We start from the raw sequence: 13,276 nt of genomic DNA, 5'->3' as shown, positions 1-13,276 counted from the left end.
TTGTGGTGTATAGTGATGGTTCTCGAAATGGCTTAGGATGTGTACTTATGCAAGAAGAAAAAGTGGTGGCTTATGCTTCGAGGTAGTTAAAATCTCACGAAAGAAATTATCTGACTCATGATTTGGAATTGGCTGCTATAGTGTTTGCTTTGAAGATTTGGCGACATTATTTGTATGGTGAAAAGTGTCGAGTATATACTGACCACGAAAGTCTTAAGTACCTGATGTCACAAAAAGACTTGAATTTGAGACAGCGAAGATGGTTGGAGTTATTGAAAGATTACGAACTTGGTATTGATTACCATCCGGGAAAAGCGAATGTGGTTGCCGATGCTTTAAGCAGAAAATTGCTATTTGCTTTGAGAACTATGAACACTCGGTTAAAGATATCAAATGATGGTTCGATTCTAGCAGAGTTAAGAGCAAGACTGATGTTTTTACAAGAGATTTCTGAAGCTCAGAAAAATGATCAAGATTTGCAAGCCAAGAGAAAGCAGTGTGAAGTTGATACGGGATCAGATTTTAGAATCAGTTCTAATGGTTGCTTGATGTTTAAAAATTGGATTTGTGTACCGAAAAATGATGAGTTGATTCAAAAGATTTTGCATGAAGCACATAATGGTTGTTTGGCGGTTCATCCGGGCAGTACGAAAATGTATAATGACTTGAAGAAAATGTACTGGTGGAGTGGAATGAAAAGAGATATTTCCGAGTTTGTATCAAAGTGCTTAGTTTGTCAACAAGTGAAAGCTGAACACCAAGTACCTTCGGGATTACTTCAGCCTATCATGGTTCCTGAATGGAAATGGGATCGGATTACTATGGATTTTATATCAGGGTTGCCGTTAACTCCGGGGAAGAAAAATGCCATCTGGGTAATAGTCGACAGACTGACTAAATCAGCTCATTTTATTCCGGTACGTACAGATTATTCTCTTAATAAGTTGGCTAAATTGTACATCCGTGAGATTGTTAGACTTCATGGAATACCTTTGTCAATCATTTCGGATAGAGATCCGAGATTTTCTTCACGGATTTGGAAAAAGTTGCAAGAGGCATTAGGTACAAAGTTAAATTTCAGCACTGCCTTTCATCCACAAACTAATGGACAATCAGAGAGAGTAATTCAGATTCATGAAGACATGCTCAGATGTTGCGTATTGGAATTTCAAGGTAGTTGGGAAAGGTACTTACCGTTGGTAGAGTTTGCTTATAATAATAGTTATCAGACGAGTTTGAAGATGGCACCTTATGAAGCATTGTATGGTCGTAAATGTCGGACGCCATTGTATTGGACTGAACTCAAGGAAAATCAGATTTATGGAGTTGATCTAATAAAAGAAACCGAAGAAAAGGTGAAAGTGATTCGAGATTGTTTGAAAGCTGCTTCAGATAGACAAAAATCTTATGCGGATTTGAAACAAAGGGAAATCGAGTTTCAAGTTGGTGATAAGGTATTTTTGAAAGTGTCTTCATGGAAGAAAGTCCTTAGATTTGGATGGAAGGGCAAGTTCAGTCTGCGTTTTATTGGACCATATAAAATAATTGAAAAAGTTGGACCGGTAGCATATCGGCTAGCATTACCACCTGAATTAGAGAAGATTCATGATGTGTTCCACCTATCTATGTTATGTCGGTATCGTTCGGATCCGTCACATATAATTTCATCGACAGAAATTGAGCTACGACCGGATATGACTTACGAAGAAGAACCGATTAAGATTTTAGCTCGAGAAGTCAAACAATTAAGAAATAAAAGTGTCGCTCTCGTGAAAGTATTATGGCAAAAGCACAGGGTAGAAGAGACTACATGGGAACCTGAAGAAACTATGAGAAACCAATACCCACACCTGTTTACCAGTAAGATTTTTGAGGACGAAAATTCTTAAAGGGGGGGAGAGTTGTAATATCCTGAATTAAGGCCTAATCGGAATAGTGGTTTTGTGACCACAAATCCGAGATAGAAATAATTATTTTATAATTATTTTGATGTTTATGATATGATTGCATGATTGTGTGAAAATATCTTGATGAAATCCTATGCCTAAAGTGCTTAAATTGAAATTAGGGACTAAATCGAATAATTTGCAAAACTTGCATTCTAGGAGTTTTTAGTATGAAATTGTTTTGGAATATTAATGAGGAGATCTTAAATAGAAATTTGACCAATTTCTAAGTCTATGGACAAAAATTGGACATGGATGGAATTTTTGGAAAGTTTAGTAGTAAGGGCATTTTGGTCATTTAGTTATTAAAATGAATTAAAAACAAAATTAAAAGCCAATTTTTGTCCATCTTCTTCATTAGGAAAAAATTTCAAGGGTTCTCCATAGTTAGGGTTTGTTTCAAGCTTCCAAGCTCCATAGTAAGTGATTTCAAGCCCCGTTTTTAATGTTCTTTACGTTTTTGGAATCCCAGTAGCTCGATTAAGCTTATGCTAGCAATAATTCAACCTAGGGTTCATATTTGGAAAAATACCCATAGGTGAAATTTGTGTATTTTGGTGTTTTATGATAGAATATGAGGTTTTAAATTATGTTAGGCAACTTGTACTACTCGGTTTTAAGCGAAAACGAGTAAAAGGGCTTAATCGGTAAAAATACCTAATAGTCATAAGTACATGTTAGAGTGTGAATTTGATGTTGCCATAGAAGGGAAAAATGATCATCATGTCATAAAATATAAGAATAAGGGATGAAGTTTAATTCCCGAGCCTAGGGGAAAATGTATAATTATGCAAAAGTTTAGGGGCAAAAATATAATTTTGCCAAAGTTCATATTAAATGCTATTTTGATGAATGTATGTATTAAATAAGATTAATTTGGCATTATAGATCAAGAGAAACGAGATTCAAGTCGCGATCGAGGGAAAAACAAAGTTTACGAAGAATAGGCTCGATTGTTAATAATTTTGTACCGAGGTAAGTTCATGTGTAAATGTAGTAACATAATTGTCATTTTAAGAAATTTAATGTTGTTTATATGATATGATGCTTATTATTATCATGAAATATTATGCTTTGTGGTTATTGTTGAATAATATGTAATTATGTGAATTACTTGATGAGTATGAACTATCACCGAAGTATCAATTTCGATATTCCGTGGAAGACGGTAAAGATGTGTGATCGAGGAAAAAGCCCATTTGAACCTTGGGAATAGATTAGAATACAAGTGACATGTCACTAGGATATTTGAGTTCCGAACTCGTTGAGTTGAGTCTGAGTTCGTGAGATGTAACTAGGCATCCGAGCTCGTTGAGTTGAGTCCGAGTTCACTTATGGATGCGAACGTCCGAGCTCGTTGAGTTGAGTCCGAGTTCGCTTATGGGCGGGTTACATGGTAGCTTGGCTACATAAGTTCCGCAGGCTATTGAGTTTGTCTAGCTGCGGGTATGGCTCTTATGTTCATGAGATCCGCGTATTTGAATTATATTCCGATGTGTTCAACGGGTGAATCTTACGTGAACAAGAGGAAGGCCTAAAACGAAGGTGAGATGTTGGTAAGTGTGGTAAATGAGAAAATTTGACAGGTATGTGCTTAAACCATCGGGTTGAAAACTTGGTATGATGAAATCGTAGAAAGATATTAAATGTAAATGAAACATGAATGTCTTGGTGTTGTTTATGCAAATGATGTTTTATGTGAGATTGTGTGATTATGTTACTTGCTATTTGCATGTGAACTTACTAAGCATTTGTGCTTACTCCCTTCTTTTCTTTCATTGTAGTTTTGACAAGCCGGCTTGAGAATCGGGATAGGTCGAAGACTCATTCACACTATCCGAAGGCTTAAATTGATAAAATGGCTTGTGTATTTTGAATGTGGCATGTATGGCAAAACACTCACTTTGTGTAATTGATCTTATGATATGGCTATGGTTTGGTAAGAAAAGGGTTTGTAAATGATTAGCCATTGGAATGGCCAATCTAAGTCATATCTGATGTTATGTATGTTTAAAATGCTATTTAGTCCATGAAAATCCTTAGTAAAGTGAAATTTGCCATAAAACAGAATCTGACAGCAGTAGTGATGTAAATTTGAAAAATCACTAAAAATAGTAGAAATGGAATTAAATGATGAGTAAGTTATGAAATTGAAGCTTAATTAGTCTATTTTTATATGGATTTAACAAAATATGTATATAAATTATATTTTATGAGATATTTGAATTTTTGTGAAATAAGACCAGAGTGATTTCTAGATCCCCTGTTCTGACTTGAAAAATTCATCATAAATTTTACAAAAATAATTAAAGTTTATTCTTTATATGTACATATTACTTATTGAGTATAGTTTTAACATAAATAAACTTCATAGTCATTTAAATTCTGTACAGAGAGATATCTGATTCGTAATATACAGAAGTCAGAGCAGTCAAACCCTGAAACAGGGGAGACTTTAACTAATAAACTGTACTAATTTGCTTGACTAAAAATTCTAGAAAAAAATTAGTAAATAGATATATGAGTTTAGTTTCAGCTAAAATTTACGTAATTGGATTTCGAGTTTCAGAACTCGAGATATGAATTTTTAAGCGACTGTGACGCAGATTGCTAGCTTGACTGGAAATTTTAAAAATAAATTGTTTGAGCTGTTTAAGTAATGAATTAAGTCTGTTAACACCTCGTGTTCGACTCCGGCGACGGTCTCGGGTACGGGGCGTTACAAAGAATGGATGAAAAATTCAAGCTTTCAGAACCCCTATTTTGCTGGTATTTTCAGTGGAGAGGAGGAAGGTTAAAAGATGATATCACTTTCTCTTTATTTTTATTTTATTTCTCGTCAAATTAGTCACCAACATTTTACCTAACTTTGACCCTACAATAATTTTTGTCTCCTTGATCAGCCACTAACATATTTATGGTCTATTTACTCAATAAAGACCCCTAATTATGGCTCTCTAGCTATTTAACAAATTTAGCTAGCAAAAAAAAACTTTTTCTCTTTATGTGATTTAGTCCTTTTTTGCAATTAAGCATGAAATCGTTAAAATTATTTCATCAAAATTTTTATGCAATCATATAAATATGCTATAACACATAAAATAATATTAAAAATAATTTCTCGGACCTCGAGTTAGTGGTTTCGAAACCACTGTTCTAATTAGGCCTAAAATCAGCTTGTTACATGGAGATTCGATGAACCAATGGGATGACCATGAAGTATACGAAAAATGGGATATTATGGAGAACTAAAAATCACTCATGTTAGAATTGCTTCAACGAAGAGACGAAACAATGAAAGAAATACATGAGAAACCTTTATGAACATCTGAATATCTAACCGAAACTCCTTGTGATTCGTATGACTATACATCTGAACAAGAAAGTCGGGAGCAAGGATTCCAAGCTAAATCGAAGAGAATCCAACAATAGTATCAATTAGAAGAATTTATTCGACAAAAGTCTCAAGCAAATACCCTGTTGGAAGAGGTTGTACATGATGTACCCAATTCCGATTTGAAGGACCAATGTATTAACGAAAATCATCCGTAATTAAATCTTTCATTAAATCTTAAATCTTGAAAGTCAACAAGAGTTTGGATCTGGAAATAGGAACTAATTGAATATAGCTGAAGATGTCTTCGATCCAATTAACATAAATGTAGACATAAAAGTAGATGTAGTAGTAGAATTAGAGGTAAAAGTAGAAGTAGAGGAGCTTTAACCATTTCTAAATAAAAGTGTAGACGAGTCAATACAGTTTATGGCCATAGTCAAAGAGGTGTCAGCAAAAGAAACCTAGGAGTTTATCTCATTCTCGTTCGATGATGAAGATAAATATCAGGCAACCAAAGCTTCTCGCGACATGGAGGAGAGAAAGCTCGAGCCAATAATACCTTGAAAAAAATTGGGGTTTGTGCGGATTCAGCACCAAGTGGCTTGTGATGTGGATGTTGCGCTGATCGAAGATAAGGTGATATCATTGGAATTGACCGAGAGTACTAGTTCAGATTTATCGATAGTGGAACAAACGATGAATCAAAGTTTGAAACACCAGTTGGAAGTTCTTCGTTGGTGGCGATACAGATTGTCCCAACACCGAAAAAGGACTTCTCTGTTAGATTTTGTTTTATTTTAAATATTATTTTTCATTGTTTATTTTTATTGTATTATAAATATTTAATTATGTGTGTTATTTTCTTTTCATAGTAGTTTTCTTTTTGTCCAAGTTGCTTCTCTTTTTGTCTAACTCACTTCCTTTTTTCTTTGTGAGTTTCGGGAATATCCCCATTCATAGGTCTAAGATCCATATCTATGAATTGAAAAGTCCGAATGATCAACTTTGCAATCAGTTGTTAGTATCAATAGGTCTTCAAATCGTTCATTTGAAAAAATTGAAACCTTTCTATTTTCTTTTCACAGTAGTTGTGGAGTCCTTGAGGTAGATCAAGGTGATTAAGCACAAACCGAAGACTCTGACATTCTCTGAAAAGATGAAAAGACGAGTTTGCGAAGACTTCCAAGTTGTGTCGCGCCATGCACCCCCTGTAATAGCTATTTTTTAATGGTACCAGAAACGACAGTTTTGAAACTCTGTATTCTGATAGTCATGTTAGTAAATATTATTTAACAATATTTATGAGTTTATAATAGTGTTTTATTGAATTTTGATCTAACAATTTTTTCTAATTGGTTAGTTAGTCAATGGTTTTAGAAAATGAGGTATCGAGACCTCGTTTTCATAAATTGAGCTGATAAATATTATTGTTGAATATTTGCAAAGCTATTATATAGGTGGATTGAAGTTTGGTCTGGAAATTTTGATGATCTGATAGTTAATTAAGGAAAAATGACTAAATTGTAAAAAATGTAAAAGTTAATTGCTATAGAATTTTATCAAATAAATGACTCAAATAAAAAATTTTCAAGGTTCAAAATGGCAATTAAGCCATTTGAGTTTGAAGTGGACGGTTAGTGCCTTTCTTTTAAGGATTTTATATGTAAAATTATATTTAATTATTAAATAATATATGTTAATAGTAAAATAAAGTTAAAGTCCATTACTTTTTTTCTTGTTTCTTAAACCTCTTACCGTACAAAACAAAGGGAGAAAGACTTGGAAGCCATTTTTAGAGCTTTAACATTTTGCCATTTTCTTCTCCGTAAATGACAATTAATTCAAGCCTCTTTCTTGTATTTTTTATATTTTTGAGATCGTTGCAGCTTGGTCCAACTAACTCATATCTCTATTTTCAAAACTTCTAAAGTTTATAAATTTTTTAATTGATGGTTTTTGAGGTTTTTGATGTTTAATGGTAGGTTTTTAAGCATAGAAATGTAATAAGACTAAAATGTGAATATTTTAAAATTGATATGAGATTTCTATAATTATTGATAATAGAGGGCCATTTAAGGATGAATTTGAAATGGGTTTAAAAATCAGAGCTCAAATATGAAAGTTGTGTTAGTGTCGATATAGGGACTAAATTGAATAAAATTAAAAAAATTAAGGCACATTTGAAAAATGAAATTGAATTAATTTACAATTTTCATAGGATGTTTTGAGATGTTTTAAATTTATTAATTTAATTAAATCATATTATAGATCGAGATTTGAAATAATCAGAAGAGAAACACGGAAAAAGGAAAATTTTCCTAAAAGTTCGTGGTCTCATATTTGTTGTCGATTTTGGTTCCTTAAGTTTCGCATGAGAATTAATTTATTAATGATTTTTTTATTGTTGTATTATTTAATCACTTGATAGTTTAATTGTTGTAATACAATAATTGTTGGCATCGAAAGAACTATAGTGCAAAGTACGATATATGTGGCTAATACGAATAGTTATATGATATGGAATGGTTATGAAAGTATCAATTGGTTTAAGTTACAAGTATATGGTTATTTGATATGTGTATGAAATTGTTCAACAGAATGGAAAAGATTGAATACGTGTTACAGGGCCCGTGTGAACTTAGTGAATAGCTAGGATACAAATGACATGTCATTAAGGTCTTTTATAGTAGGTATTATGTGCTGGTGGTGTATACCTTAACGATGGCTAAGATCCTACATATATTGTTGTCTGATTCACAACTCGTGTGAGCATTATTATCCTATGTATTCGAGGCATATTTGCTATAATTCTTCAGGTGATGAAAATAAATGTGATATAAAATGAAATTGGCTAAATAATGTGTATACTAAATTTGAAATTGATACATGAGAATGGAATGACATAAATGTTGTAATTGTTGAATGTTTTTTATATAGATTCAATAGTATCGTTGGGGATGTTATTTGATTAGTGTGTGATAACCCCACCTGTTGCTAAATTGTGATAATAGGGAACTTTATAGTAGCTAGCTCATTTAATTAAATAGGAATAAAGGTAAGTTATATTGTTTTAGGTTGTGAATGATAAAAAAATAAAATGAAATGAGTTATAATTGGTTAAATGTGTTTTGGATAGTATCAAAGATAAACGATTATATTATAAGCTTAATGTATTAACTTCTGGAAGTGTTAAGTGATGTACTTGTGGATGTAACAAGATGCAAAATGATATCCATACTTGTTACATTAGGTTTTCAAAATTTAATTGTAAATTTATCGTGGTAGGTTAAATGAATTTCCTATGAGCTTAGTAAACATTTGTAATGCTTATCTTGCTTGTTTTTCTTGTAACACCTCTAACCCGCCTCTGTCAGCAGATTAGGGTTACAGAGCATTATTGTACAACCAAAAACATTTGAACATTTTATCATTTAATAATTCACTCGCATCATAAACCATTCATACACATGCATATTGTCCCTAAATCGAGCCCTCGAGGCCCTAAAAATAACTTAGAAACAGTTCGAGACCAATTTGAAATAGTTTGGAAAGTTTAGGAAAAAGATGAAAAATTTACAAAAATGGGTCACATGACCGTGTAACTATCGAACTAGGGACAACGGCCGTGTCCCAACCCATTTCCTCACTTGTGTAACTCTATAAGTTGGGTCACACGACCAGGTCACACACCTGTGTGCTAGGCCGTGTCACACGCCTGCGTGGCAGGTCGTGTAACTCTCGAAGTTGCCGGACAAGCCCATGTGTCAGGTCGTGTAACTCACTGACTTGCACCCTAAAGAAATCATTAGATGTGATAAACCATAATTTATACATATTTTTACCCCATGTTTAACGCATTTTATGGATATTTTTCATTAGAATTGGTTAATTTGATGCTCCTAATGCTTTAATTTCATGTTTTACACTTAGGAGAGCATATGAGAGCGAAAAGAATGAGAAACGGGCCAAAAACGGAGAAAATGGGCCAAAGTACAAACTCAACACGGCCTGGACCTCCTCATACGGGCAGACCACAAGGCTGTGTCAGTTTGGCAGGCTTGAGCATGGCCTGAAGTAATCGCAGACGGGCGTGTTACATGAGCGTGTCCCTGTCGAGCCCAAGTTGAGTCTAATTCGGAAAAGGCTAATTTTGAGGGCTTTTAAGCATTCCAAAGCCTATAAATACACCCTAGAGAAGGAAGAAAAGAAGAGGAGAGTAGGGGGTAAGGAATTACTCCAAGAAAGTCGATTGATTCATCTCAGAAGTCGAATTCATCATTAGGACTGAAGATCTCTCCTCAATTCCCCTTCAGGATTTTTGACTTTTCTTTGTGTTTTGTATTCTTTATTCTTCTGAGATGTTTTCTTATTTAGTTATGAACTAAATCCCCTAAATACCTAAGTGGAATGAAACCTAAGACGAATCTTGTTATTATTTTCTAAATTGTATGATAAATATTTGACTTGTTCTTAATTATGTGTTCTTAATTCTTGTTTTGATATCCCAGGATACCGATTCAAGATAAGCTCTTATTCAGAGGAGGAATAGACCCTGTGTAAGAGTACATTTGTCATAATTAAGCGGAGTTGATTGCGCGTCTAGACATAGGGTGACAAGATTTTGCCGGATTAGGGTGAAACCTAATAAGGGGATCCATAGATCGTGTTAATGCAACCCTAGAGTGTTAATTAGAGAAAAGACTTGGTTATTCAATCTAGGGATCTTCAAGGAACAAGTTAAATGAATAAATCGTCCGATTTGGAGCCAGAATAACAAGTACAGTCTAGGTGGATTTTTCCTTAGGTATTGTCTTCATTCAATCGATTTTTCCAAAAGCAATTCCCCAATTCCATTCTCTGTGCGTTCTTAGTTTAGATAATTAGTTAGTTAAAACAAAAATCTCTTAATTCTTAGGTTAGATAATAAAAAGACAGTCATTACTAGTACTTTTAGTTCCTTTGGGTTCGACAATCCGGCCTTGTTAAAACTATACTACTGTTCGATAGGTACACTTGCCTACATCGTGATAATAATTAGTTCAAGAATGAGTAATTATAAATATTTAAAACCTATCACGAAACCTCGCGATCAAGTTTTTGATGCCGTTGCTGGGGAACTAAGATATTAGGAACGCTCAATTTTTATTACTTTAGCTATTTATTTTTCTTGCAATTTAATTTAATTTTTTTATTATTATTTATTAATTTAATTTTTTCTTCTCTTGGCAGGTTTTATAGTTTATGACTAGAAGAAACCCGTCAGGACTATTACTTTTTGACGAAGAAATTGATCATACAGTTTGTAGAAATCAAAGAGAAATAAGGCAAAGCTTAAGATACACAGAGAACGAGCAAGAAGACGATACTCAACTCCCAACCGAAGAGATGGCTGAAAACCAAGGCAATCAGCTACCTCCTACAATTGCAGTTAATCAAAATCCTGCTCCACACACTATGTATGATTATGTTAAACCTTCTTTAACAGGAATTGAATCGAGCATAGTTAGACCTGCTATAGCTACAAATACTTTTGAATTAAAACCTAACACTATTCAAATGATACAGCAATTTGTGCAGTTTGATGGTTTGCAGGATGAGGATCCCAACGCTCATTTAGCCAACTTCTTAGAACTATGCGATACATTTAAAATTAATGGTGTCTCTGATGATGCCATTCATCTTCGGTTATTCCCTTTTTCATTGAGGAACAAAGCTAAATAGTGGTTGAACTCGTTACCACAAAGGTCAATTACTACATGGGAACAAATGACCAAAAATTTTTTACTAAAATATTTTTCGCCGGCTAAAATGACTAAATTACGTAATGATATCTCCTCTTTTATACAGATGGATTTAGAAACACTCTACGATGCATGGGAGAGATACAACGACCTTTTGAGAAGGTGCCCTCACTATGGGTTACCGCTTTGGCTACAGGTTCAAACGTTCCATAATGGCATAAATCCTTTGACTCGACAAATGGTTCACACAGCTGCTGGTGGAACCATCAATAATAAAACACCTGAAGATGCCTATGAGTTTATAGAAGAGATGTCACTGAATACCTATCAGTGGCAAGTCATAAGGACAAAGCCAACGAAAAAAGCCGGCGTTTATAACGTCGATTCAGTCACCATGCTCTCTAATCAGGTTGAACTCTTAAATAAAAAGATTGATGGTTTTCTTAGTTCTTCGCAGGTTCACCCAGTAATGCAGTGCGAAGCAAGTGGAGGTGGAACAAGCCATTGGGAATACCAACCTTATGGCCACAACATGGATAACGAGCAATTAAACTACATGGGTAATAATCCTCGACCTCAAAACAATCCATATAGTAACATTTACAATGCAGGTTGGAGGAACCATCCAATTTCTTGTGGAGCGGTCAAGGAAATCAAAGACCACAACCACCTCCAGGCTACCAACAACCACCCTAGCAACAGGAAAAGTAGCCGAACCTTGAAGAGATGCTTTCAAAGTCTATTTTGGTGTTAGAAACTCGTTTCCATAACACCGAGACAGCACTTAAAAATCAACAAGCGTCAATCCAAGGGCTTGAAACTCAGATAGGCCAGCTTTCCAAACTAATTTCCGAATGACCACAAGGTAGCTTGCCAAGTAATACTGAACCCAACCCAAGGGAACATCTAAACACAATTAATATTCAAGATGAAGAAGGAGTTGTTGAGCATGAACCAGAACCGAAGGAAAAAACTATGGTAAGCAAAGGTCAAGGTGAGGTAGATAACAATATAAACAAAACGGTGAATGTCGAATATGAACCTCGTGTGCCATACCCTAACGCGACAAGGAAAGATCGCTCAGATGAACAATTTGGTAAATTCCTTAAACTCTTAAAAAAATTACATATTAACTTACCATTTATTGAAGCCCTATCGCAGATGCCAAATGCAATGAAATTCTTAAAAGAGCTTTTAGCAAATAAGCGGAAGTTGGACGAGGCATCGCATGTGGAGCTAAACGCAGTGTGCTCAACTATTCTGAAAAATAAGCTACCAAACAAACTAAAAAATCTAGGGAGTTTTACGATTCCTTGCTTAATTGGTAGTTTAGATGTTAATAATGCATTAGCTGATTTAAGGGCTAGTATCAACGTCATGCCTTATAAAATGTTTAAGCAACTAGGTCTCAGGAAACCCAAACAGATTAGGATGAGCATTCAACTAGCAGATAAAACTATAAGATTTCCTAGGGGTATTATTGAAGATGTGCTAATAAAAATCGATAAATTTATATTTCCCATTGACTTCATTGTTTTAGACATAGAGGAGGATAGCAACACTCCTTTAATTCTGGGAATGCCCTTTCTAGCAACTGCTAAAACAATTATTGATGTTGACACAGGTGAGTTCATGCTTTGCGTAGGAGACGAAACACTCACCCTTCAAGCTCGCAATTCTAACAACACATTGGAAATTAAAGGTGATCGTCTAAACCATTCTATTAAACCTGACCACATGATACAACCCACTTCGCAGGAGATAAGTTTGAAGGAAGTACATGAGCCACTCTCAAACAATAGTAAAGGATCTATTCATGAAGAATGAAGGCTGCAAATAGAGGAGCTAGATGACTGGCGAACACATAAATTGAGAACACACGATAAATCGAAACTACGCCAAGACGAGCTTGATACCTCTCCAAATCAACTTAAATTTGGAGATAAAGTCTTATTAGATGTCTCTGATCCCCACATTGTCACTACCACACCGAGTGAAGAAATCCCTCTTACGGTACTAAGTATTTTTCCATTTGGTATGGTGGAGGTGAGTCATCCCAAGTTCGACACTTTTAAGGTAAACAACACCCATTTAAAACCTTATTTTAAGATTGATAGCAGGAATGAGGAGTATAAACTCTTCGAACCACCATGATCATTCAAGGAGAGGTAAGTCAAGAATAGACTACAAATAAGCGCTTGTCGAGAGGCAACCTGAGCAGTAACTGTATTAACTTCTCTAAAAATTAGTCT

The 13,276-nt window shown here is 34.5% G+C and overlaps 1 non-coding gene across 1 annotated transcript; it reads right to left on the bottom strand.

The window, feature by feature from the left end:
* Positions 1 to 11,097: 11,097 nt before the first annotated feature.
* On the bottom strand, positions 11,098 to 11,204 carry LOC121212866 (small nucleolar RNA R71). Its single transcript, XR_005908238.1, has one exon. It is a non-coding gene; the product is annotated as a small nucleolar RNA R71 (small nucleolar RNA).
* Between the last annotated feature and the right edge of the window lie 2,072 nt (positions 11,205 to 13,276).

The sequence above is a fragment of the Gossypium hirsutum genome, chromosome A13 (assembly GCF_007990345.1).
Source record: "Gossypium hirsutum isolate 1008001.06 chromosome A13, Gossypium_hirsutum_v2.1, whole genome shotgun sequence".
Lineage (NCBI taxonomy): Eukaryota > Viridiplantae > Streptophyta > Magnoliopsida > Malvales > Malvaceae > Gossypium > Gossypium hirsutum.
Note: the sequence above shows the minus strand (reverse complement) of the source record. Positions and strands in the feature narration are given on the sequence as shown.